This window comes from Ambystoma mexicanum, chromosome 8 (genome assembly GCF_040938575.1).
Source record: "Ambystoma mexicanum isolate Mex_15411 chromosome 8, UKY_AmexF1_1, whole genome shotgun sequence".
NCBI lineage: Eukaryota > Metazoa > Chordata > Amphibia > Caudata > Ambystomatidae > Ambystoma > Ambystoma mexicanum.
In genome coordinates this window covers 1,703,714,935-1,703,741,439 of record NC_090929.1, presented here as the reverse complement: position 1 = coordinate 1,703,741,439, position 26,505 = coordinate 1,703,714,935, and the positions used below count along the sequence as shown (strand labels likewise).

Genomic DNA, 26,505 nt, shown 5'->3' with positions numbered 1-26,505 from the left:
CTCGTCTTAAAGTACTCGAGGGTGAGCTCTGATCCCATGGGCTCGTCAGAGGTTGCTCCGCCCTCCTGTACACTTGGTAGTAGAGGATGGTTTTGACCATCAATTATTGACTATTGATTAAAATAAGACACCTATTGAACGACGACAGAAAGTAACTCTAGGTCTTCGGCAATATCACAAGTCCTTTGCCATTTGGCCGAGTAGACTGTGAAGCTTCCCGTGGACAATGATAGTTTAAATTTATCCAAAACTGCAGTGGGTCTGAAGGGACCTGTTTTAAAAACATAAACCCTTCCATTCCTACGGGCAGCGGATCAGGCAAAAGACTGAAGGAGGTGGTAACAGAGGCAGTGATCCCGAGGGTCCAGAGAGGAAAGATGCGAGCGGTGAGTGAAACAAAAATGTAATGCTTTGGCAAATGTCATAGGCATTAGAACAAGTAAGGGAAAGGGTAAAGGAAGGAGGTGGGAAAAAACAAAATAAACAGGAGTAGAGAAGATTGTGTATATATATATATAGGATAATGACTCGAGAATAATTGAATAAACAGAGGTTACTGGGGTAGACACCCGAGAAAATGGAGATTACCAGGGCAGACACCTGAGAAGAGAGAGGAGACCAGGCCGGACACCTGAGATAGAGATGATACGCCTTATTCCTGCGCTTTAATATAGCGGTCAGAAGAAACGTGAACTGAGAGCCCACAGAATAGGGGACGATTAGGCTACCACCATGTTTAAAGACGTTGTCGTTTAAACTCCATGTCGGGGTACAAATTAGAGGCAGAGATATTTCTGTCCAGCTGGTGTCTGTCTAGTCTGTCAAATGTCTGTTGTATGTCACATGTAAGGACATTTGTCTCCTTGTTGTTTGAAACTAAGTAGGGTTTTTACGCGATTCTATAGTTAAGAGGGAATCGCACATAAATTGATGTTCTTGAGTAAATTGGTGATACAAAAGTTTTGGCTGGCAAAGATTGGATTGGAACTTGCGGTATTTGGTACTCGCTCATATTGTTGGGAGTGTTGAAGTTGCATGAAAGTATTGTTAGGAACATATTTAAGCTTGGAAGACACTACTCCATTAGCACACATATTTAAACAACTGCCGAAGCATGCACCCAAGCTTAAATACAGCACTGAGTGGGTTAAGGGTGCCGCCCCACAAGATGTTTATGCCGTGGCCACAAAATGGGTCTTTATCTAGAGCCGTCTTACAGCATATGACGACTTACTTGCATGCCACATATACAGGCAAGAAACTAGAGAAACACCTCGCTGTTCTAGAACTTTGGAAAATGTTCGAACAGTTCGAACAGAAAGAGGAAGAGCCACCTGCAGAGTGGATATTAAATGTATGCACGGAGGGGGGTGAGACGCCTACCGCGCCACCTGCCCCGCCTGAAACAGAACCAGAGGGAAGTAAGCCTGAGGGACTCTACCCATTAAGAGAGCTTAAGGCAGCAACAGGGTATAGCAACCCCGCATATGAGTCACCTACGTACAGTAGTGACGGCAATCAGGGGAAGGATCAGGATAAGAATCTTACTTCCACAGTCCCGAGGGACAAGGAGAGACGCGATGATGAGAGGGAGGACCAGGCACAGACAAGTGCATCTCTCGATAGAGAGAGTGGGAAAGAAATGGAAAGGAGGTGAAAGCAGAACTGATGAGATAGCATTCGCAAAAGATGAATGGATGGGAGGACAGTTATTGTTGAAACTCAATGGAAAAGGAAGTGATAATGTGAGACCTAAAGAGAAGTCAGATGAGGCACAGAGAAGGGAGAAGGAGAAGGAAAGGCAGTTAAGGGACGAAATGATAAGAAGGAAAGATAGGCTAAGGCGAAAACAACTATATTATGAGGAGCAAGAAAAGCAGCTCAATCGCAAACAGAAAGCAGCCTTTGACCAGTACAGACAGAGACAGCTAAGGTTGGAAAAAGAGCAAAGGGTACGTGAAAAAAGGATAAAGAGACGAAAAGATGAGGAAGTTCGAAGGGCAGATGTACGTAGAAATTAAAGGAGAAGGGAAGAAGATAAAGTCAGGGAAGAGGCGAGGAAGCGCAAAGAATTTGATGATGATATTGAACGTAAGCGTAGACAGAGGGCACGCGATCTCGAATATCTGGAGCGGGAAGTTAAAAAACCTGATCCTGTTGTAGAATGGGAAGACATTGAAGAATTCTTTCCTGCGTACGACTCAGTACCAGGCACGATTGGGGCGAATATTGAAGATGACTTCGACACCAGAAGCGTTGGGGAAACGATCGATAAAATATATGATGAAATGGGGCTAGAACAAATGTCCCAAAGGGAAAGGGAAGACGAGGGTTTTGGAAAGCACTCAGCTGTATGACACTGAGGATGTCACCCGAAGTAGTGGGAGCAGGAGACTGTCCCTGGACAGACTTGAAATCAGTAAAAACGATGATGACACAAGGATTTGCATGAATTTGGAACAATCAATGTCCGACTCCGGAGAGGAAACAGAGGGCGAGACAAATAAAGATGGGAGACGATGCGAAAAGCGGCTCCCAAAGGACAAAGGGGTACGATGGTCAGACACTAGCGAGTCCGCAACGAGGACATCAGAGTCTGCCGCGCAGTCTGACCAGCATGAAGGAACACCCCATGGATCTAGACAGGTTGAGGACATTGCCAGGCAGACGGCGATGCGAGAATGTTACCCCAGCAATAGACAGGAGAGCTATGGGGGAAGAGAAAGAAGGCTGTGCATTCCAATTTCCGCTATTAGAAAAGGGGGAGCAAGACCACAATATATTCCATGGCCACACATGGATCAAGAAAACCTGAAAAACAAGCTTCCAATGCTGACATCGGGTGCCTGGAAGTGGATAAACAAGTTAGAAAAAATGACAGGGGTTTCCACATTAGCTAAAGGGGACTTTGAAGGTCTCCTGATGACCATACTTGGTGAGAGAGCAGACGATGTGTGGACACGGGCAGGGTACCCTGGTGTAACCATAATTAACACTGCACACGACGGAGCGCCATTTAATAATTGCAGAACAGCAGTATGGAAAGCGCTACAAGTGCTATACCTGGACACTTCCGAAATGGGAGCTATAATGACTCGAAAAAAATGAAGGAGTCAGAAGATCTGTTGATTTATATCCAGAATTTCCAAGACACGTGGGTGCTCGAAACGCATGAATTTCTTGGACGAAATCTATACCAGTGTTTTACCACATATTGTGCCGAGGGTTGCCAGAACCAGTGCAGAAACAGCTCAAGAAATTGGTAGGGATTGAGGCTAAACCTTGGGCTTAAATACAGTTAACTATCGCATATTACTGTAGATTGTTGCAAGAAAAGAATCGGAAAAAGGAGGCAACTCGAAAGGGTGAGGAAGCGAAGCTGGTGCAAAAGAAATTATCAAAGTAGGCTCTTGAAGGAGCCATGCTAACTAGCCCAGCTGAACAGAACTTACAACAGGTGGCTAACCCACAGCAGAATAACCAAGGTACCGTAGGACAGTACCCAAGGGGAAGAGGATTTAGAGGAAGAGGATGGCAGAGTAATCAAGGAGGGTTCCAAGGCAATCAAGGAGGCTTTCAAAACGTGAAAACGGGCATCCCAGATATGTCAAACGGACACTTAATCCGACCACAGCCAGTATGTTGGCTGTGCAGAATGACGGGCCACTTAGCGCGCACGTGTTGAAGTCAAGGGGCGTGGCAAAATGGCCAAGGAATGGGAGCAGGCACGGCGAATCCACCCGCAATCTCACAGCAGGGTGGTGCACAGAATCACGCAGTGCAGCTGCAAGCACCAGGCGTGCAGCAAGGTGCGCAACAAGGGGTTCAACCCCCGAACATGGGGAATTTGCCACAAGGGCAATTTCAACAGGCACCACCGCAAATGTCTCAGGGCACAAACTCCGGAAGGGGAGGCAACCCAGGGAATGGAGAGAATCCACAAGTGTACAGTGGACCGAACTTATATATGAACTAGGACAGCTCACTGGGAACCCTGATGTGCTCTATCCTATCAGTGACACCAGACCCTAATAGGAAACCAAGGGTGAATGTCGTCTTAGAAGGTAAAGAAAATTCCTTCTTAGTTGACACGCGTGCAACACGCTCGTGCATACGAGAAGGCAAGTTTTCCTTGTCCGGCGAGGCCATAGATACTCAGAGTTTTACAGCAGCTCACAGTCGAGTTCCCTTCACAGACGCACTCCCAGTCTCCGTAGGAGAGCGCAAAATGAATGTACCTTTATTATATTCACGTCAGACCCCAGTAAAAAGTTTGGGTCGAGACTTAATGACAAAATTGAACATGACGATCTCGTTCACGGAGGAAATGATCAGGGCATACTCAGGACACATAGCCATGAGAGCTATACCATTAGAGGCAGAGTTTTTCGCATATGGCATGCGTGTGCTTATGGCAGGATTACCAGGCCTCGCGGATAGAACTATGAGAACCCCTGATGATTTTCTATTCAGACCAAGAATACCTATACATGAAGAGGAGGGACAAGTATTTCCCTTAATGATACATGCTGCAGCCGTGTGAGGGAAAGTTGCATTGGTCGAAGGCTACGATGATGAAGGCAGACAATGGTGTACGATTATCGCCATTGAAGAAGGGTATCGAGTGACTGACGTCACCGATGATGATTTGTTTGAAGAACAACCAGACTCAGAAGAGACAAGGGTGGAAGTGAGTTTCATATTTTGGGTAAAAATGATCAAAAGAGAAGTGCCTCAGAGAATGATGTTGGCGCTGATACGTCCAGAATACTTTGATGACGACATGGCCCAGGTGCCTGTCTCAGTATGCACTACAGGACCATATGACGTAGGCCTCCTGAAGGGGGTGGGAGAGGTGAAAATGAAACTGAAACTAGGAGCAATTTTACAGAGAGCCCGACAATATCCCATGTCCAGAGAGGCTGAAGAAGGAATCGCGAAGACAATTTACGCCATGATGGACCAGGGCATCATAGTGACGTCAGAGTCACCATGTAATACAGTGATTTATCCTGTCAAGGAATCAAAGGGAGGGTCTCTGCGTTTAATCCAAGATTTAAGAGCATTAAATGATATTGTTGAAGCCGAGTTCCCTCTAGTCCCTAATCCATCTACAATCCTTTGTAACATACCCATCGAGGCAAAATATTTCACGGTGATTGACTTGAAAAATGCCCTTTTATCAATCCCGTTGCACCGTGATTCTCAAGATCTGACGTCATTTATATTCAGCCAAATGCATCTGAAAAGCACAAGGTTGCCACATGGGTACTGTGAGTCCCCGTCCGTTTTCAACACAGTCCTACAGATGGACCTAAGCAGTATTGCACTAGAAAGTGTCGTCTTGCAGTACGTGGATGACATCTTAATCGGCAGCACCACAGAAGAAGAATGCAGACACAATTCTGTTCAGCTACTGACTATACTAGCTGAGAAAGGATATAAGGTTGACAAGGAAAAGCTACAATACTGTCAACAGGAGGTGCTGTACATAGGCCAAATAATTTCACATGAAGGTAAAAAGGTGACCCCAGAAAGGGCTGAAGCCATCATGAACACGGCTAAGCCACTCATGATAAAACAAATGCAGAGCTTTCTAGGCCTTTGCAACTATGTTAGAGCATGGGTATTCGATTACAGTTAGTATACCAAGCCCTTGCTCCAGGCCTTGAAGAAGACCCAGGTGACAAAGGAAAAGATTGAATGGACCGAGGCAATGGAAAAGGGGTTTGCAGAACTCAAGGGAGCGATTTGCATGGCTCCAGTCCTCGGGATTCCAAATTATGCAGAGGAATTCTACCTGTTCTCGCACACAGATGGCAGCACTATGATGGCAGTGCTCGCTCAAAGAACCTCGTTGGGGTACAAGTCCCTGGCATATTACAGTGGGAACCTGGACCCAGTAATGAGAGGCCACTTCCCATGCGAACAAAGCTTAGCTGCCGCAGTGTTCGCCATAGAGAAAACGACAACCATTGTGATGGGATGGTCTATGACGTTATACGTCGAGCACTCATTATTCGCCATTTTAGAGAAACCAAAGGGCACATTGACATCTCAAAGAGCTTCTGCCTATGAAGTGATTATATCTAATCCATCGATCAAAATAGTTCGATGTAAAACAGTGAACCCAGCTACATTCATAGCTGAGCCAGTCACTGAAGGAGAGCCGATACATGACTGTGCAAACTATGAAGAATTCTATTATCAAATCCCCAGGGTGAAAGAAAATGCCCTGGCGGGTGGAGAGATTGTTTTTATTGATGGATCTTCGAGAATCGACCAAGAAGACGGACAAAGGTATACAGATGTTGCTGTAATGAAAAACATAGCAAACAGAGAATTTCGAGTACTCGTCAGTGCACGAATACCATCTCACTATTCAGCGCAGGCTGCAGAATTATTGGCGTTGATACTTGCCATTGAGAATCACGCAGACCAGGAAGTTACGGTGTACAGTGACTCCGCCTATGTGACGTCCACGGTGCACGCAGGACTGGCACGCTGGAAAAGGAGGGGCTACCTCCGAGCAGACGGCACGCCAGTGCTGCATTCAGCCTTATTGGACATGCTGATTAAGGCACTACAGCTCCCAGTGGGCATAGCGGTGTGAAATGCGCCGCCCACACCAAAGGGACAGATTTCGTGTCACGCGGAAACCACGCAGCAGACACGGAAGCCAAGCATATGGCCTCCAAAAGTGAGACGAACATGAAAGTGGAAGTGGCATGTACCCATGAGAGAATGATGGTGGCATGTACCACACCCGAAGCCTATAGTAGTCTGGGGCAGACGCAACTAATGGAGCTTCAAGGGGAGGCACCGCAGGATGAGAAGAACCTGTGGAAACGTCGAGGGTGTTCTTTAAACCCCTCTGACGGATTGTGGAGGCAAATCAGCACTGGTAAACCAGTAATTCCTGTAGCCCTACTAAAAATAGCATTGGAGCAATTGCATTACCCATTACACATGTCGAAAGAGAATCTAGCAGCAACACTCGCAGAAGACTGGTTTATACATAATTTAGCAGAGCATGTTGCATTCTTTATGGTGAACTGCATAATCTGCCAGCAATTCACCGCTGGGCACACATTAAAAGTAGTGAAAGGAGTCATCCCCCGACCAAATGGGCCTTTTCAGCACTTACATATCGACTATGTCGATATGATTCAAGTGTGTAATGGGTACAGATACTTAATTGCAGTGGTGTGTCCATTCTCTAGATGGATAGAAGCAGGTCCATGTACACACCCAGACTCTACCTGTGTGGCCAAATTCCTAGTGAGGGAAGTGTTCCCTAGATGGGGGGTGTGTGAAGTGATGAGATCAGATAATGGGGCTCATTTTGTAAATGCAGTCTTTGAACAGATTAGCTTGTTGCTTGGTATAAAGCACAAGTTCTCGTCAGCGTATCATCCGGAAGGTAATGGTATTTGTGAGAGGCTCAATGGCTTGTTAAAAGAAAGGATAGCCAAGTTGACACTCTAAAGAGGGGATGGTTGCACTGCCTTCCATTGGCATTGTATGCTCTTCGGAACCAACCAGGCTCCGACCATCATCTTAAGCCTCACTAGATAGTCACAGGAAGAAGAATGAATACCCCCCTAACCCTCGAGCTAGATGTGATGCCCAGACAACCCAAGAGGTCCTGGGAACCAAAATACAAAAATATCTGAACTGCATGACATCCAGCCTTCCTGTAATTTCAGACCAACTGCAGCGACGACGAAAAGGGTGCAGCGCAGCACAAAACACAGCAGGAGACACTGAAACAGATGCAGTTCAAGGTCTACATATTCCACTCATCTTCCCTGGAGATGCCCTGTTGGTGAAAAACCATACGAGGAAAAAGCGGGACGAACCGAGATTCAATGGTCCTTTCATCGTGGAGGACTGCACTCTTCAGCTGTGAAACTGCAGGGCAGGAGAGCATGGATTATTCTCAATGACATTAAGCCCTATATCGGAGAAAGCCCTCTAGCTGCACCCCACCGTGAAGAATCCACAGACAACTGGGAAGAACCACAGCACGTGCAGACGAGATCCATGACGAGGAAGAAGGACGCATGAGCAGCAAAGCCAAGACAAAAAGAACCCTTGTGCAAGTTGTAGCTTAAACTGGACATTTCCTCTAAGCAAAAAGGGGATAAGGACATAAACGGACACTCTGTGCATTCCTAGTTGCAGGGTGAAGAAGAAAATTGCGCATTTAAGCCACAACACGTTTGTTGACACGAACTTGTAAACCAAACCACACTTAAGCATTGTTGAGAAACAAGACTCTAACAGACAGTGATCAATGACTTTTACTTTAAGAGCAAAACACAGTATCCTGAATCATCAAATATCAAGACTTTGTTTGGCAGCACCTATGGTGTCCCCCAGTAGAGACATCACAAAGGACGTGCTTAACTACTTCCATTTTGTAGTGGTATCATATCCGTCGCTGGTAGGGATGGTCACCAGTGTCACAGACTTTATCCAAGATCCTGCCAACAAGAAAGTAATCTGGCAACTACTTACCGTCATCGCGGAAGCCTTCATTGTACTGCCTGAATACAGCGATAAGGACACAAATGCTTCCACCACAGGCGATTATAGATGAACTCATCAATACGCTTTTATTTCGCATCATAGAGTAGTGCCCAGCTATTGTCGGGAGAACCACAGACACTCTCACGTTTATTCGAGATCCAGCAAACTCTGAACATTTGAGCCAGCTATGCAACAAACTCAGTTACTTAGTCGCACTCCACGCATCAGGAAAGTGCAAGGACTGTTCACGTCAAGGGAAGGGCCTGTAATCCTGAACCCAGCAAGGCAGGACAAATGTACCTGTCACTCGAAGACAGCCGACTGGCACATAATGTCCTTTTTTGACTAGTCACTGACTTTGCAGAAATGGTGGGGGGACCTATCAAGGTTGACGTCCTCACATTCATCAGAGATCCAGCTAACGTTGCACAGAAGGGAACGCTCCTCCATGGTATCATGCTGCAAGTGGAACTGTCCAACTTTCAGAGAGAGTATCTGAGGAGATTCCAATGAATCTTTCTGCCGAGGGACAGATCGAGGAAGCAGAATCAAGCACATCATCATTCTGCCGAGGGACAGATCGAGGGAGCAGAGACAAGAACTTCACCTTTGTTGTTTGATTGCCATTTTCCCATTTCTTCATAGAGTCCAGTGTCCAGCATGTCCCATAGGACTGAAGTAGATCCGGGGGGTGGATTGGGAACTCACCTACTTTGAGCATGCACAGTAAAAGTGACTCACCAAAGTATTAGTCTAATCTATTTTTCCATCGTATAGCAAGAGAACTGTATCCTGTATCCAGAGACAATCGTCACCCGCAAGAGGGGGGGACACTTGTGAAGCACCAGACACTTTATGACACAAACTGTTCGAGAACAATATCGAGTTGGGGGGAAAACAATAATATTGACATTGAGTAAATAATCAAGATGGGGGCCCAGAACAGTAACCTGGTCCACCCACAAGTAGAGGGGCGCCCTCGCTTCTCTGGAAGGAAATGCTGCCATCTAACCTACCGCACTATCATGCATTTATGCATTGTGTTTATCATTATTTTGCTATCTTTAACGATCAGAAATGCATTTTTTATTGGTGCGCGGAGCGTTCCAATTTCAGTACACCCACCTGATGGTGAACGCATGAGTCCCACAAAAGCACCCTGACCCTATATAGTTATCCCAGTCCCGAGGAAATCTGATGGTAAGGCAAATGAACTGAAAATTAATGTAATTAGCAGTGATACTGTTACACCATCCTCTGGTCACCTTACGCACACGAATACCCGTGCAGTCACTAAGCCCTCCATCTCAGGTCTTGTTCTGCCTTCCCCTTCTGACCTCATGTCCTCACTCCCATAAGCAGCACGGCAGCGGCGCACACGAGGCCATCTGACGCGCTATAGTCATATTCACCCATTGCAACGTTGGCAGCTGCCCTGGTGTCTTGGAGACAGTCGACGGAGACGCCGGCTTTTTACCTTTGCTTCGTCACGCCCTCAGGAAGACCCGGCAGCGTTTTGAAAACTTGGGTCATGTGACAAAATGTGCTACATCATTGGTCACGTGATGGGTCATGTGACACTCCTAGGCTCCTTTAAAACCGGAGAGGGAACGCTCATTCAGTGCTTCACAGCTGACCCATTCAGGCACTGTTCGGCGTCTTCCTGTCTCCACATCTTGAACCTGGACTATGGACTGTTCTTCTTGGATTCCTCTGTCAAGCCGTGGATACTGTTTTGATCTGCTGTTTCAGGACCTTTGAACTGTATTTTTGGATTCCTTTGGATTACCCCCTGGTTACGACGAACTTGGCTGGCTTTTGACCTTGGAACTCTTAACGGACTGTTTTTGGATTTCCTCTTCTGTTACCTTTTGGAGTACCCTTTCCATACAAGTCTTGCAGTGGCTATTTCTACAACAATCTACGCATACCCGCTGCCGCTTGCTACACTCTGCAGCCACACGGAACACCTCCATTCTCATCTTTGTTCTTCCTGTCCCCAGACCCTTGGTAAGCCCCTTGATATTTGTTACCTCGCTATCCAGTGTATTGTATGCCATTGTACTGACCCATTGCTTGCTTTACAGCGGTCGAGGGGTCACCGGTGTTCCTGGTTCCTGGCGTTTTTCGGCACTCAAACAACCTGTTGCCTCGAGGATTGCTCAGTAAGTTATTTGTATCTTTCTGAGTGGAACTTGTGGACAGAGGCCCCATAATCTTCACGACCATCAAGTCATAACAGATACGTACACACTTGTGGTAACGAAAGAAGAGAAAAGCTGGAGACAGGGTCAGCACGGAATGAATGGAAACATAGCACAGACAACTACACGCACCCACACACTGAATGCACACAAACCAGGGCGAGTGTCAATGGCCACAGAACCTCAAGCAAAGGCAACAGAGAGCACAAGACTTCCTACCGAACAACCCATCCCAGTAAATCATGAGAGAGACCGAAAAGAATCAAGTGAAAGGCCAACTAAAGCAGACATAGCAAAAGCCCTCAAGAAGACAGAAGCGGCTACGGGAGAATTCACTGCAAAGGCACAAATGTTGATAGATCATTTATTCCTGTTTATAGCTAGAGCAAAGAAACGGCAGGAGGAACTGAAAAATAAAACCGCACAGACTGTATTGACAAGCACACAAGTTCCAACACAAGGAACAAGTACCAAGCCCATGATGCAGCCATACACTGGGCCAGTGACAGGCTGGTGGTTGATAAAGACACCTATAGAGGGCAGGAAAAGAATGCAAGAAGAGAAGGAGAGAATTGCAAAACCTCCACCTAACTCATCGATGCAGATAAAGAAACCTGCTCCACCGACCAGCATGCCAGAGAGACCCCCAGCAAGGAAAAGTCACACAGACGCGTTTAGAGATGTAGTTATAGCTAACTACAGGAAGACACTAAGAATCAAGAGAAGCCCACATAAAGATAACAATGAACTGAATGACTACCTGGACAGTACAGCACATCTAGGAAACATCCTTTGGTACCAGCACATGAAAGAAGTCAGAAGAAGAAAATCAGAAGGAGAATGTTTCCTTTGTGCACTCCTACCGTACAGCATGGGGAAATCCAAGATCTTCGTGGCAGTAGAAATTGATGTCCCGACAGCACACTGTCTTTCACACGTAGCAATGTGCAACACCAGAGGACAGTTTATGGGGAAGGACGCATCATTGATATGGGCAACTGAAACGGATTACCCCGATGAAGATGGCTATGTCCAGGACATTAAGACAAGAAATAGAGCTCATACTAGGAATCACGTGATCAGGTACGAAAAGCCTGAAGCTAAAGGAACAGAAATAAGATGGGAAATAAACCCGAGACTGAATGTCCAGGGAAAAACCCCAGAAGAAGCTCAAATTTGGAAAAACAGAGGCCAAATGCAGATTTGGGGAACTGTGGTTTCACCAAATGAATGGGAAGAAGGAGTGGTGATCTGCCAAGGATGGATGGTCCTTGGAGCCTGCAAGGAAACAATAGAAAACTCACAAAGACTGTGCAAACCTTTATGCCGAAACTCACAAAATTACTAACATGGGTCGAAGACAGAGGAGGACTCTTGCAGATAGTGCCACTCGAAAGCCAAAAATTGTGTTTCAGGAACAATGGCATGAGGAAGATGGGAGAGAATCAGAACTGCAGACGAATTTTTGAAGCTCCAGGAATGACTCACAGAACCACAGTAATTATGGATCATTACTGGGTGTGTGGATCCAAAGCATAAATAAGTCTGCTGAAAAACTGGGGGGCATATGCACAATAGTGAACGTCCAGGTTCCTGCACTAGTGATCCCGAAAAGTTACCTGAGTATAGACAGTTTTCCAAAAGCAGATGCCCCCCTGGGGAAAAGAAGATCTCTGGAGCTGGTATCCCGAATGAAGAGAAAAAAATCCTTTTCTGCCAAATCAGAAGAAGCATTCCATGCAATCCCATATGAAGACAGGCTTTTCAGCCTCACCTCATCAGTGTTCACAACGATCTTCATGCCAAGAATCCAAGTTGGAGTAAATACCAAATGGTTGCAGATAACCAAATGGGAGTTATTGCAGACCATCAAAGTTACCATAAAAGGATTCAACACGATTAAAAAAGAATGAAGAGCAATCCGATTGATGACTCTACAGAACACATATGTAATTGACATGATCACAGCGATGGATGGAGGTGTTTACGCAAAAATCAGAGAATCATGTTGCACATTTATACCATCAATTGACGAAGAAAACTGAACCTTAACAGAAGCCATAAGTATGCTGACAACCCTACAGAACCAGATGATCGATGAAACTGACGAAGTTGATGATGACAGCTGGTTTGGTACACTATTCTCATGGGTCCCACAATGGATGGCAGACATATTGAAGTTCCTGGGAGCCCTACTAATGATGATACTATTAGGATTTTGTGTTATCAAGATAATCATCTCGCAATGCCAGAACACTGCAAAGAAAGTCAAAGGGATGAAGATCATGATCAATGTCAAACCAGGATGGAAGCCCAGAGACCTGACTGATGAAGAAATAAGAGACTTTGTGAAGGCCAGCAAATATGCGCCAGAAGGAACAAAGTTTGTGTATCCCAGAAAACGAAGAAAGTATGAAGGAAAATGGATCTATTGCAGCCAGAATGGACAGTGCCATTTAATGACCTTGAACAAAGACGAACATGTAAAAACAGCAGGAAGCTTGAAAGGAGTGATAAAAATGTGGTCTCCAAAGAGACACTCCTTCACACCATCATGTACAAACTCAGAAGACAAAGAAATGGATACAGAAGAACCAAGCAAGACGAATTTAAAGGAGGAAGCAGAAGTGTTCGATGAACGGACCAGAGGGGGGAGTGTGGAGGAGGTCCCAGGCATGGCCTGCACTCCAGCCACCCATTTCGAAATACCAGGAACATACTCACTGAGATATGTGACGTATGCGGAGCAATTAAACCAACAGAGAGCAGCACTAGGGCTCTGCCCAGTGCCCATCAGAAGAGCAGTACCTGTTGAAATGCCAATAAATATACAACCATGGGCAGCACGGTACCCATTGAGACAACCGTACCAGCATCTGACACGAAATGAAGACTACTTACAAACTGTTCCCGAAGAGACCCAAAGGGCCTTAATTGAAGGCGAATGGTGACGACACAAGGGCCCGGACAGACGTACAGATGAACGAAACGACAATCAAAAGATGACACGCAAAGACAAAATGTAAGGAATAATGATGTAATGGGCTTAGAAGAAGAAACTATGTTGAAATATAAAGAAACGTAACCATGAAGTAGGATGAAATATGCAACTGGCTGACGCCTGTAAATAGGCTTGGAACGCAGGAAGCTAAGGAAACAGTACTGCTTGCTATGCTTAGTAGAAGAATAGAGCGGCAAGCACCAACTTTATATCTACCTCAAAGAAGCACATTATACAAGTGTGAATCCATTTTACAAAAGCAGAATTAAACCCAGGATGGTAGGGGGTCAAACCAGCTAGGATTCATATACCAGCACAAAGCCAGACGAAAGAGCGGAATCGAAACTTAGCAAGAAGCAGCTCATGCCTGGGAATTCGAGGTCAACCTAAGGAAGGGAGGAGAGCGGCAACTTCGAAGAATCGAAACTTCAGAGCATAGCAGCATGCCCCGTGAAGGTTGAGATAAGGAGGCCCAGGCAGGTGGCAAGGCCAAAGGGAGAATCAAATAGGCAAATAGAAGGAAAACGAAGCAGCTTCACTGTGTACTAACACGCGACCAGCCAGGCGTGGAGAGGTACCAATGTCTGATATCACCCAGACCAGAGAATGCCATAACTATTCCTGATAAGAAGCTACAGTTTCGAGGCCATCCTCTGCCAAGTAATTGACACATAGCCCTAAAGTACTGATTGATGGAAGGGAGGCAGGGTGAATCTTGGGGCATACCGCATCTGGGTGACCATTTTGCATGCTGCTAATTAAAGTGGAGATTTATGCCTAGGGGTGTAACCGACCCAATCACAATGGACCAAATAATCAAGGGTCCTATAGCTAGTAGAACTAATGAGACGTACTCTTAGTGACGTCTAGCACGAGTGATGTAGAGGGATGGGCTTAGACACCCACCCGATAAGAGTTATCCAATCCTCACACCCGTTACCATATACAGATATAGCACCTATACTTAAGTTACCTTTTCCAACAAATATAATTGCATGACAAACTTTTGAGTGTTACACATCAATGATGACGAATTTTGCCTATAAGTATTGCTGTTAAAATGAAGATTTGGAAAGTTGAAGCGAGACGGGCGACCGCATCACTGTTGATTTCCTATTTCTTCCTTGTTTTTTGTACTTGTCATTAAGCGGACTTCACTTTGCCAAACCATTGAGTTGTCCTTATTGATTGGCGTTGGAGTAAGAGAATCCTGCACCCCATCCTCCTCAAGGTGCAGCTATCTCGTCTTAAAGTACTCGAGGGTGAGCTCTGATCCCATGGGCCCGTCAGCGGTCGCTCCGCCCTCCTGTACAGAGTTTTATTTCATATCGCTTACTGTATTAATTATGCAACAGTCAAGGCAGAGCATACCAGTACAAGTGAAGATGAGCAAACAAAATTAGAGCAGGTATCTCAAATTTGTGCTGAATCAAACAATTTCAAAGACATAAACTTAAAGAATATATTTCTCGCAGTTAGGTTAGAAATACAATATGGATAAAAAGAAAATGAAAAAAAGCAACTTCATTTCAGAAAGTGCAGGAAAGAACAAGAAAACAAGCAACAACATAATGCAAGCAAGTATGGTTAGCACAAGTTAATGGTGAATAGTATACAGCAAGGGGGTTGAGGAAATCAATTGTCTTTCTGGTATGCAAGTAACCCCATATGCTGTAGGGCTATCGCTGATCTGTTGGTGACCTATCCTCGGTCTATGTCGGGAAAAAGGACTTTGCAAGAGTGTGAAAAGGACGGGCAAAAGCAAAGCCTGGTCCTGGGATTTTTCGGCTTCCTTATATGGCGCCTTCTTCTGGGCCTCAGGATTGTGTCTCCCTTGAGCTTGGAACCAGAGAGTGCGTAGGGAAGGGAAGGTAGTAAGAGCAGGGTGACTGGTCATTCTCGTTGCGCCATTTGAAGTCAGCAGAAGTCAGATTGCGGACCAGCAGTGTGGTATAATAGACTGGGAGTTGAGCAGCCAGAATAATTCAAGTTCTAGATAACGGGTGGTAAAGCCTTGAAAGTCTTAGGGAACTGTTGATCAGGAACAGTATTGGCGCATGTTTCAACAGGACAAATTGGCACTGGTGTGGAAGGAAAGGGCCAGTTCTTGATGTAGCTGCGTAGGAAGTACTGCAGGGCAATGCAGTGTCCCGACACCCAATGGTGTGGGAAAGTTACAGTCTCCGTGGGCTTGCTCGCCTGAAAAGTACGAAGCTCGTTTCTGCTCCCCCCTTGCTTGTGTGTCCCTCTTTACCACCTGCTCCCATCTCCTCCCACCCCTTCTGCCTCCTCCTCCTCTTCTTCCACCATTTTCATCTCTGCTGCTCTTCTCCACCCCTTTGCCTCTCTTTCCCACTTGAATTGAGGTATGTAAGGAAGATCACTTCCTCAGATCATAATACCATTTTTGAAAATACTTAAGGATGTGAGCTTCTTTGTATTTCTGTTCCAATTTGAAATATATGATATGTAAAATCGTATGCTACATTAAGGGATTGTGCAATCAAGATGTAATTGCATTTACCAGGACACTTGACTAAATTTGAACCAGGTAAAGAAATGTTCTATGAAATATTATGCACAATGTATATGGTTAGTTTGTAGAGGAATACATATCCTGTAATTCGTATAAGATAGTTTAGTATGAATCCTATAGGCTTTCCAATAGTATCACTAGTAGGACAGTAAGAATGTGTCAGTCTAACCTTTATGAACATGATCTTAAAGATGCGAGTTGCCTATAAGTTATAGCGGGAATAGTAGTTTAGGTGCATTTACATTGCATAGCACAGGTACATGAAACGTAGAGGACGCTGTTACTGTGAAGAAATTCAAAGGTCATCACAAATGCTATTAGGGAGATTTAGAAGTATTTTCCTTGGAGATTAGGATGGCCAAATCGGAAATGTGCATCATGTATGCTTGTCTATCCCATCTCTCAGACTATAAGTTGTACAATGGTGTGCTGTCATATAATTACAATACATTGTCAGTGGGGGCTGGTGCTAAATGTGGACCTCATAGCACATTATTAAGCCTTTTAGACTGAGAGAAAAGTCATTATCACAGAATAATGTCCAGCCCCAAGTTATTTCACAAGGTGAAGCCGCTGCGAATAATTTGGGGAAGGGCCTTCCCAAGAGCTTAGGATGCCCAGTTGAGGTCCATACGCCATTAGCACTGCATGTTAAAATAAAATAATGTATGACGTACCAGCCGCTGGGCTGCTGCTGAAGTCAGAATGGTTTGATTGAAATCAATAACAGGGATTACTGACTGCATTCCAAGCATTTTGGTTGGTTTATAGGAGGTCCATGGTTACTTCCAGGTGCTGATAAATGGGAACACTTAGTGGATTCATATTTACAAATATTTATTGAAAAGGGGGTTATGCAAGTTCAAATTGACTTTACATAAATCCTGAGTGTTCTGAGAAGTTGGTAATAAAGAGGACATCAGAGTGGACTTGTAGTTGTTGGTAGCCAGTTTTGAGGTTGAGCTTTAAAAACCACCAGGCTCAAGTCAAACCAGCTAGAATGTGATTCATGGTGTGTGTTGCATGGGCTCTGTCTTAAAAGCTTTTATTGGGTGCCTCATATCCACACAGATTCTGACTTCTCCTGGCTTTTTCACAATGACAAGTGGGGGGCCTTGCCTGTGTTTTATTATCACTTCCTTCGCAGTTTCAAAAGCTCATTCTCCGCCTTCTTTCTTATGCAGAATGAGGAAAGAAAAATGCTCTCAAGAGACAGAAAGAAAAAAGAGGCTGAAGAAAGAGCCTATGTCTCCCTGATGAAGTCATTAAAGTATGTTTTGTGTTTTTTCGCTTCTCCCACTGATTGAATTGTATTGTGTGCACATTTCAACTATGCTACTATATGGAATTGAATTAGTTACTTTTATTAATAGAAAGTATTTTGACATTCTTGAAGGACTTTTTTGGAAAGAAGTTCTTGCATGTCAAAATCTGTTCCAATTAGTGTTATAAGTTTAGAGTTGGGTATGAAATCTTTGTGGTCTCAATATATTAATAAATGTATTGCATCACACAAGAAAGTTATAAATATGGGAAGAGTCTTGCTTTTCAGTTCGGTGAAATTATGAGAGTGAATCCTAATGAGCATCTCTGAAATTTGGAAAAAAATTTTGTGAGGTTTTTATACAAGTATTGGAACCTAATTGCAGGGATTTACAATAGGCAATGAAAGAGAAAATTAAAATGTGGGCTATAATCATGGACTGTGAGGATCTACTCAGATTGAAATTGTATCAAAATAGGGGTATGTTTCTATGTGCGATATTAAACTATGTCTAAAGAAATTTCCTTCACAGCTAATTAGAACTTAGTATATGAGATTTCAACTAAACTGCCTTCCAACGTTGGAGGTTAGTGGTCCTAGACAATAAATTCCCAGAGAGCTATGAATTTGTAGACTTTGTAATACCAATTGTACAGAGACTCTGTATCACGTTGTGGTGAAATGCCTGTCAATGGCAACTTCTAGGATGAAGTTCTTGGGTCCGTTTGTGCACTCAACCTCCACAGTAATTACAACAGGTCTATGGAATAGATTAATGAATGGTACACACGTGCCCTTACTACTGGCATTGGTAAGACTTTTAATGGACATTTTATATGAATTGCAACTTGTAGTTAAACAAGCAAATGAGATTTTAAAAAGGATTTTAGGAATATGATGTTATGAATTGTTGAATTTGGAGTATTGTGTTTTTGTACATTTTAATTGTGTACTGTACACACAGAAGTTACATTTTAGAAAAGATTTTAGTAATATGATAACATGAAATGTATTTGGAGTATTGTTCTGTATTCTGTTTTCTACTGTATTTGTGTATTTTAAGATTGATTAATGTGTGTAATTCTTTGTTTTGTGTAAGGTATGATGTATACCATAAACACACACACAAAAAAGAATGAGCTTTAGGGATGTCTTCGTCCTACAGCTTGAACCCTGTTCCATTTTCATTGATGAAGATTTTCATGTTTACCCCTTGTTATACATATTGTATCGCCCTCTTAAACATGCCTCATGGTGGAATTGGGAATAAACTAAATAAATAAACCCCATTCAAAGCCACCATTTTGCAGTTTGGACCTCCTCCCCAATAGATACATAAAAATGCCTTTTGTCTTTCTTTTCTTTCACGTAGATTTAGAATCCTTTCCCCATCTCAAAATCACAAACTTGCACCTTGATAACCCCCCCTCCTCACAAACTTCACTGCAGCTCTTAACCTTCATCCTGTGACACTGCTTATGAGAGCATGAATATAAGACTGGCTTGTTAGTGTCCTTTTTTATGCTGGTAAGATAGTTCCGTCGGTTCAGTGCTCACTGCTGCAATCTATGTGTGATCTGCAGGTCGTAGATTCGAATCCCGGCAAGGCCAACTCAGCCTTTCATCATTCCGAAATTGATAAAGGAGTACCAACTTTGGTTGGGCTGACGATGAGGTATGTAAAAAGCTGGTCTTTGTACAATGCTCAGGCGTAAGCGCTATATAAATAAATCATCATCTGTTTCCAGTTAAACTACTTTGGGGTGAATCTGGGAATATTAGCCACTGACTTTGCGAATCTCATCCCACTGGTGTCCTAAGCAAAGGGCCGCCATATCTATGCATAAAGGTGAATATGGTCCTTATTACGGTTTCGCCTGTATTACCAGCAGGATACCGGCAAAACTGTCTTACCATCTCCACTGCACCAATATCCTGGTATTGCCGGGATATTACGGGCAGCAGAAATGGCGATAAGTTCCCATTCCATGGAGTCCCATACGACAACATGTATGTAAAGAGAGAAGAACCACAAAGACGCCACTTGTTGCGCTCCAAATCAGAATTGTATTCAAAAAGAAAATTATACAGAATTACTTCATTCCATTTTTTAATGCTTTTTTTTTCAATTTTTCAGTTAATTCATTCCATTTGTTTTCATTTTTACCGATGTTTGAAAAATGCAGATTCATTTTCATTCACATTTCTTACTTCATGAAGAAAAAAGATTTTCCTTTTGTTACGTTCAATAATGTGGTTAGTTGTTTGGGCTAACACCCTCTGTAGTTGGTTATTTGAGCTGACACCCTCATACAACAACATGAGATGGAATGGCCTGCATCGCCGGCATTACCGGTGCCAGTGATTTTGCATGTGCCAGGATTACCAGCATTTCTTCATGGACAGGCAAACACGTAAGGAGGCCCCATATCTTTATATGTTTCTGTACCCCTGGTAAACCCTGTTTTTCACTGTGAGCCTCGAAAATGACACACACAAAAAAGCAGACCCCAGACATGCTACTTCACACAGAGAAATGGCTGAAAGCCCACTACTCGCCCTCCCTGACATGCCCCCGCACTACCTCATCTAACACAGGGGTCGCCCATACAAAACACATACAAAGACTCACACTTAGCATCCCACACACCCACCTTACGCTTCTTTTAAGGCCATCTCTTAGTTTCTGCCCTCCCACGCCCACAGCCCACAACCATCCACCTCAAAACCTACAATCCCTCATTGAAATGTCTGACATCACTACTAACAAACACAGGTCCTCTTGCACATACATGTTCACGTAAACACCAGTCCCATCCTGAGCAATATCCTCACTCCACTTTCCCACTACCCAACACATCACCTAACCCACACACATAGCTGGCAACAAACCTAACCTAACAAATTATTATTATTAGGACATTTATTGAGCGGGTACCTACTTTAGCAACAGAGAGCTTTACAGTCATTGATGGGGGCTAAGTACACAGTGAGAAAAAGCAGAGGTACAAAGGAATGGGAGCTACCAACAGGATGGTGCAGGGGGCAATTTGGCAGCAAAGGATCTACAAGCAACTAGTGGAGGAAACCTAGATTAACAGATCGCCCAGTCGCAGGTAGGTGGAGGGTGCGTGGACCTAGGTGTTAGGGAGGAGCCATTTCTTAAGGAGGAGGGGCTTGAGCTCCCTCCTGTAATGTAGGAGTGAAGGGGTGAGCCTCGTGTTGACTTAGAGGAGGTTCCAGAGTCCTGGTGTGTAGAGAGAGAACCCCTGTCTTGTGGTTCTTTTTTTCCAGCACTGGCGGAGTTCAAGTTTCTGCATGTCTGTACTTCCGGTGGATCGTATGCCCCTAGAGATGCTATGCTTTGCAGCAAGGCAGTTTGGGGCCTTGAGGACGACAGCCTTGTAGATGATGCAGCAGGAGTGTAAGGTGATACATGCTAGCAACAGGAGACAGAGTGCAGTTCAATAAAGGTTGGGGAGATTACCTGCAAATATTTGGTTTCTAGGCAAAATCGAATATGGATTTGTATCATGGTCTGACCACTTTGACCTTCCCTTCATGCTCACTCTTTCAAACAACGTCCCCCGACGGGCACACACCCTCACTGTGCCCCAGCCAAGCACATCAAACAGATTACAAACACGCCACCTCACTCCTCAACAATGACAGCACCACAAACACCCAGGTGCTCAGCCAAATTGCCCCCCTCTGAACACAGAAAACCACACAACCACGTCTACAATTCATTGCTGAACAATTCCCTCCTCATGAAACAGAAAATCAGCTGCCTAGGAAGAGCTCTGCAAAAGAACCCATACCCCTTCACCAGGACATCCCTCAAAGAAGCTGTTCCAAATACAACATGGCCTTATGCAGAGATAAAGCTTCCCACTACATCTAAAAGCTCCCAACTCATCCGCAGTCACACACAAACATGTCAACATAATTAAAACCCTCTTCAAACCACCATCCACTTCACAATGCAACTCTCTGATGGACTACTTCAACTCCAAAGTGCACATCAGACACGTCCCATAATTGACAGTCCTCCACAAACACAAGGAACAGAAATTATCCCAATCGACCAAGACACCCTCATCACCTTCTCAGCCAAAACAAATTCAACACACTTCCTGGGTGCCGCAAGCCCAGTTCAGGTCACATCTAAATGCATCGCCACCCTGGCTCCATACTGGGTTAACATCTGCAATTCCTGTCTCTTACACAGCAAAATCCCATCTGCACTCAAAGTAGAACAAATCTTCCCCCTCTTCAAGAAACAATCCCTCAACCCCAGGTTCTATAAAAACTATGATTCCATCACAATCCTGCCATACCTCACCTGCCAATATCACATCTGTGTACATCCCTAAACATCCTATCCCACAGGATGAAACTCTCTGGCACTGTTCCCGACTGGTTTACCTCCTTCCTCACTAACAGAAGACACTTCATCTCCTTGCCCCCCACTATCTATTAAATGCCACCCCAATTAAATATGAAGTACTACAAGGAGCCTCCTATCGCCCCTCTTTTTCAACCTATACATTGAATCCCTTGGACAGACTCTAAGCATCGACAACATCTACTTTGACCAATATGCAGACAGCACAAAAATATCCGTCCAAATGTCCTCTTCCTTAGAAATCCAAACCCTCAGACACTGTCACTCCACCATCATCACCTCCCAGACGGCCACCCGCTTCCAAAAACCCAACCCATCCAAAACTGAATACCTCCACATCAGCACCCCCAACCCCTGAGGCACACACCTGACGTCATCCCTGGATCAAAAATCTTACCACATGCAATCCACACTTAACTCTTTCCACACCATTCAAGTCCCTAGGCTTCACCATTGACCTCCACATGTCCCTCGCACACCACATAGCTGCCGCCTCCAAAACAGGCTACCTACAACTACACCTCCCATGCAAGATAAGACACATCCTTCTCCGGTCCTTCCCTTGAATGCCAGACACTAGTTCTAGCCAAGGTGGATTACACAAAAGCATTCTTCACTGGTGTGTCCAAAAGCTCTCTCACCCCTACTGAAAGCCATACAGAATACAAGACTCATTCTACACCTACCAAAACACTCACACATCATCCCAGCTCCACCGCCCCCCCCCCCATACACCAGAGGATTGATGTAAAGGACTGTGGATCAGATACATCCACCTCCAACCCCCATCCTTCCTTCCTTCACAAGAGACTCTAAGGCATCACCCACACAAACACAAGGCCATCCAACCAATATGTCCTACTCATTCTGCTCTGCAACCTAACCTGCACCTGAAAACAAGCATTCAAGCAATGGGCACCCCACATCGGTACCTTGCCTTCCTCAAAAACCTCAAAATGTTCCTCTTTCCCATCGCCTAAACCAGCAAGACCAAATTTCCTACTTTCCTAACCTATTCTGATAACATTGTAACTTTTTTTTCACCTTATCCTATGAACTATGTAAGGCACTCCAAGACCCTCTGCATAGGGCCAGCACTGTATTGAAATAAAATAAACTACCACATGTGGACCTCCCAGTGGATGTACGCCTCCGCTTGAGCCTCCCCTTGAATTGTTGGAAGCATTCTATCGCCAGGACATTTACTGGTATTCCCATGTCTATAAGAGCCTTTTACTCACACTATAAAACTAACGAGTGAATTAACACAAATTACCTTCTTGAAGGGAAGCTGCTCAATCAAAATGGTCCTACAAACATAAACACCAGTCGGAATGACTCCCTTCCCCTAATTTGCAGGTTTCAAAACGGTCTTCGCTGCAAAAATTACCAAAATTAGAGACACTCTTCTGACCATCCTCATACTCCCTCCTACATTCTACACTCTGCCTAGAATATACTCTACCATCATCCTCTGCCTCCATCTCCCACTTTAGTCACAGTAATACTGAAAAAGTGCTATCTCTACTGATGAAGGTAACCCCTCTTGTGCCCCATCAGACCCTCTTGGTCCTCAGCTAGTCAAGCCTATTGCCCCTATAGTAGCCTCTCACCTCGTCGAACTCTTCAACCTGTCCTTCAACTTTGCTTGCTTTCCCTCCATTTTCAAAACAGACACGGTTATATCTCTCCTAAAAAAGCAAGGGGCTGACTCAAACCTATCGGCTAACTTTTGCTTTGTGCCTCTCCTTCCGCACTACTCTTAAGTGCTCAAAAGGGTTGAGTTCAACTGTCTAACCAATTTCCTAGACATCCACAACCTTCGAGACTCCCTACAAGCAGATTTCCTCTCCGGTCATGAATGTGTCCAACTTCATCGCCTCTGCTATGCACACAAACCCATCCTCGATCCGCTGTCCACATTTTCCTTCATCTGTCTGCTGCCTTTGACACCGTAGATCACTCTGATCTCCTTAATACTCTCTTTCTTATTGGGATTTGCGATCACCCCCTTGCCTGCATTGAATCCTACCTGGCACCTCACCAATTCTGTCTCCTGGAGCAACAACACCTCTCAACTCACTCAACTGTTGGTGTTCCACAAGGCTCAGTCTTGGGTCGGCTGCACTTTACACTCTACACTTCTGCTCATGGGGCACTAATCTCCTCCTTTGGGTTCTCGTACCAACTCTTTTGCGGACGACACCCAAATCCTCTTCTCTTTTCCTGAACTCTCCTCTGATCTCGCTATCAAAATTTCCAACTGTCTCTTTGCCATTCAATATTGTATTGCACTCTCTGATGTTAAACTCTACCAAAACAGAGGTACTGTTCTTCCCTCCCAAAAGCTCTCCCTCTCATCTCTTGCTCTGCCTATCCATTTCCCACCTGACACTCTCCCCAACCCTTCTCCAACTAGAAACCTTGAGGTCATCTATGACCCTTCTCACACCTTCTCTACTTTCATCTCCAAATCTGGAACAGCAGCTCACCTCAACCTCCTAAATATTAGACAAATCAGGCAGCTCCTTCCTTTCAACAACGCCAAGCATCTGTTAACCACTTTTGTCTTCTCTACTTTTTCTTCTCTAAAGTGGACTACTGTGCTAGCATCCTCTTTGGTCTCCTCAGCTATGCCTTCTGCCCTCCTGACAAGATCATTAACTTCGCTACCAGGACTCTTTGTACTCCCTCACTTCACAACTACTTTCTCGCACCATCACCAGACTGGATGGCTGATGATGCAAAACAGGGCAAGATAAAAATGTCTTCTTCTGGTTCACAAATCTATCTACGGTAAGGCGCCACTGTATCTATCCTCCTCTATAAGCCTTCTCGTAATCTCTGCTCTGCCTCCTCGACTACACTTGTGGCTCCTCGCCCTCCCTCCACTTTTTCTCGCTTCCTCTCTTTCTCTCATCTTGCTCCACTTGATGGAATTCTCTTTCCCGGACATCCGAGAAACAGTCCACAGAGATTTGTTCAAAACCATACTAAAAGCCTACCTCTTCGCCTCTGGGTTACCCTCTGAACCTACCTCTCATCTACCTGCTAGCTACCATTTTTCTCTAGCTTTTTCCTCTGCCTCCATTCTAGCACTTCACCCATCATGGTCACATTCCGAGCACAGCTGGCTGTAACGCCTACCTGCACTTAGAAATGTCTGAAGGGATCGGATGCAGTTTGAATCTTTTTATTGTTAACATTTTGAAAATGGAAGCAATTAGAATGGGGCAGCGGATTTACTTAGCAATAATTGACTTATCACATGCTTTTGATAGCATAGATCGCGAACTGTTATGGGTCAAATTAACCAAGAGGAAGTGCCCTCCGAGTCTTCTTGATGCGATCAAAGAACTTCATACTATGACAACTATCAGAATTAGACTCGATCGATCTGGAAAACTTTCCGTTCCCATACAAACGCAATGTGGTGTCAAGCAAGGCTGCCCACTTGCTGCCCGCATCTTCAGCCTATTCATTTTGGACATCGATCAAACAATCAATAGTACAGTATCCTTTTCACCAAAGATAAACGGCCTGAATGTAAGTCATCTGCTTTATGCCGACGATCTAATCTTGTTAGATTTACTCCCAGTGGGCCGCAGAGGAAGTTAAACGCCTTAGCAACATATGTGAGCATGAATGGATTAAGTATCAACGTAGCCAAATCGGAAATTTTGGTGCTCAGAGATCTGCGAGGCCAAAAAAAAGCTATGTCGGACTTTCATTGGCACATAGACAATATACAGTTGAAACCAATAATGCATACAAGATACCTAGGGATGCAAATTAGTGCCAGTATGAATGACGATCCGTGGGTACAATTGACAAAAACAAAATGCTGTCAACTTGCCAGTCAGGCCCTAGTGTTAAACAGGAAATACGGAAAATACTCACTTCTTCCTGTCCTGGCTTATTTTAAACAAAAGGCTGTTCCTGCTATGATATATGGAGCCGAATGTGCACTAGACTGTCCTGCTGAACTAATATCTTCTGGTCTAGAGTTCTCGGAATACCAAGAAACACCCCATCAGCATGTATACGATACGAGCTTAGCTTGATTTCTATAAATGCGAGAGTATGTTGGAATACTTTCTCACTTTATCGAAAAATAACTATGAAACAAATCATGCCTCAGTATAAAGTCTTGGAAAATCCAAAAATACAAAATCCGAACTCAGTATTAGCCCATTGGGTCCAACGGAGTAGAGCACTATTGGCTGATTTGAACTCTAGTATTGACATGCTTCACACAAATCCCGACTGTGTGAAAAAAAGACTATGGCAAAGAGACTGGTACGAGACAACTGCCCGCAGAAGAATATATACTCTTATGAAACACGTACATAGCGAAAAGAAAGGCCTAAATAAGATCTTTATTGCCTGGAAACGGTTATAGGTCATAGTACTGAATCAAAAGGATCGAATGACAAAAGGGTTAAGTCAATTCGACTGAAAAAAAGGATTGAATGTTTTTTTTTTGCGGGGGTTCCCCCACAAACCCCCATTTTAAAGCAAAACTAGAACAAAAAAAAATACATTTAAAAAAAAATG

The 26,505-nt window shown here is 44.4% G+C and overlaps 1 long non-coding RNA gene across 1 annotated transcript in view; it reads left to right on the top strand.

Moving 5' to 3' along the window:
• The window catches only part of LOC138473348 (uncharacterized), a 38,367-nt gene extending 19,152 nt beyond the window's left edge, over positions 1 to 19,215 (top strand). The window contains exons 2-3 of the long non-coding RNA XR_011268760.1: positions 17,461 to 17,546; positions 19,124 to 19,215. This is a non-coding gene — a long non-coding RNA (uncharacterized lncRNA). The remainder of the gene's footprint in view (positions 1 to 17,460; positions 17,547 to 19,123) is intronic.
• Positions 19,216 to 26,505: the final 7,290 nt, after the last annotated feature.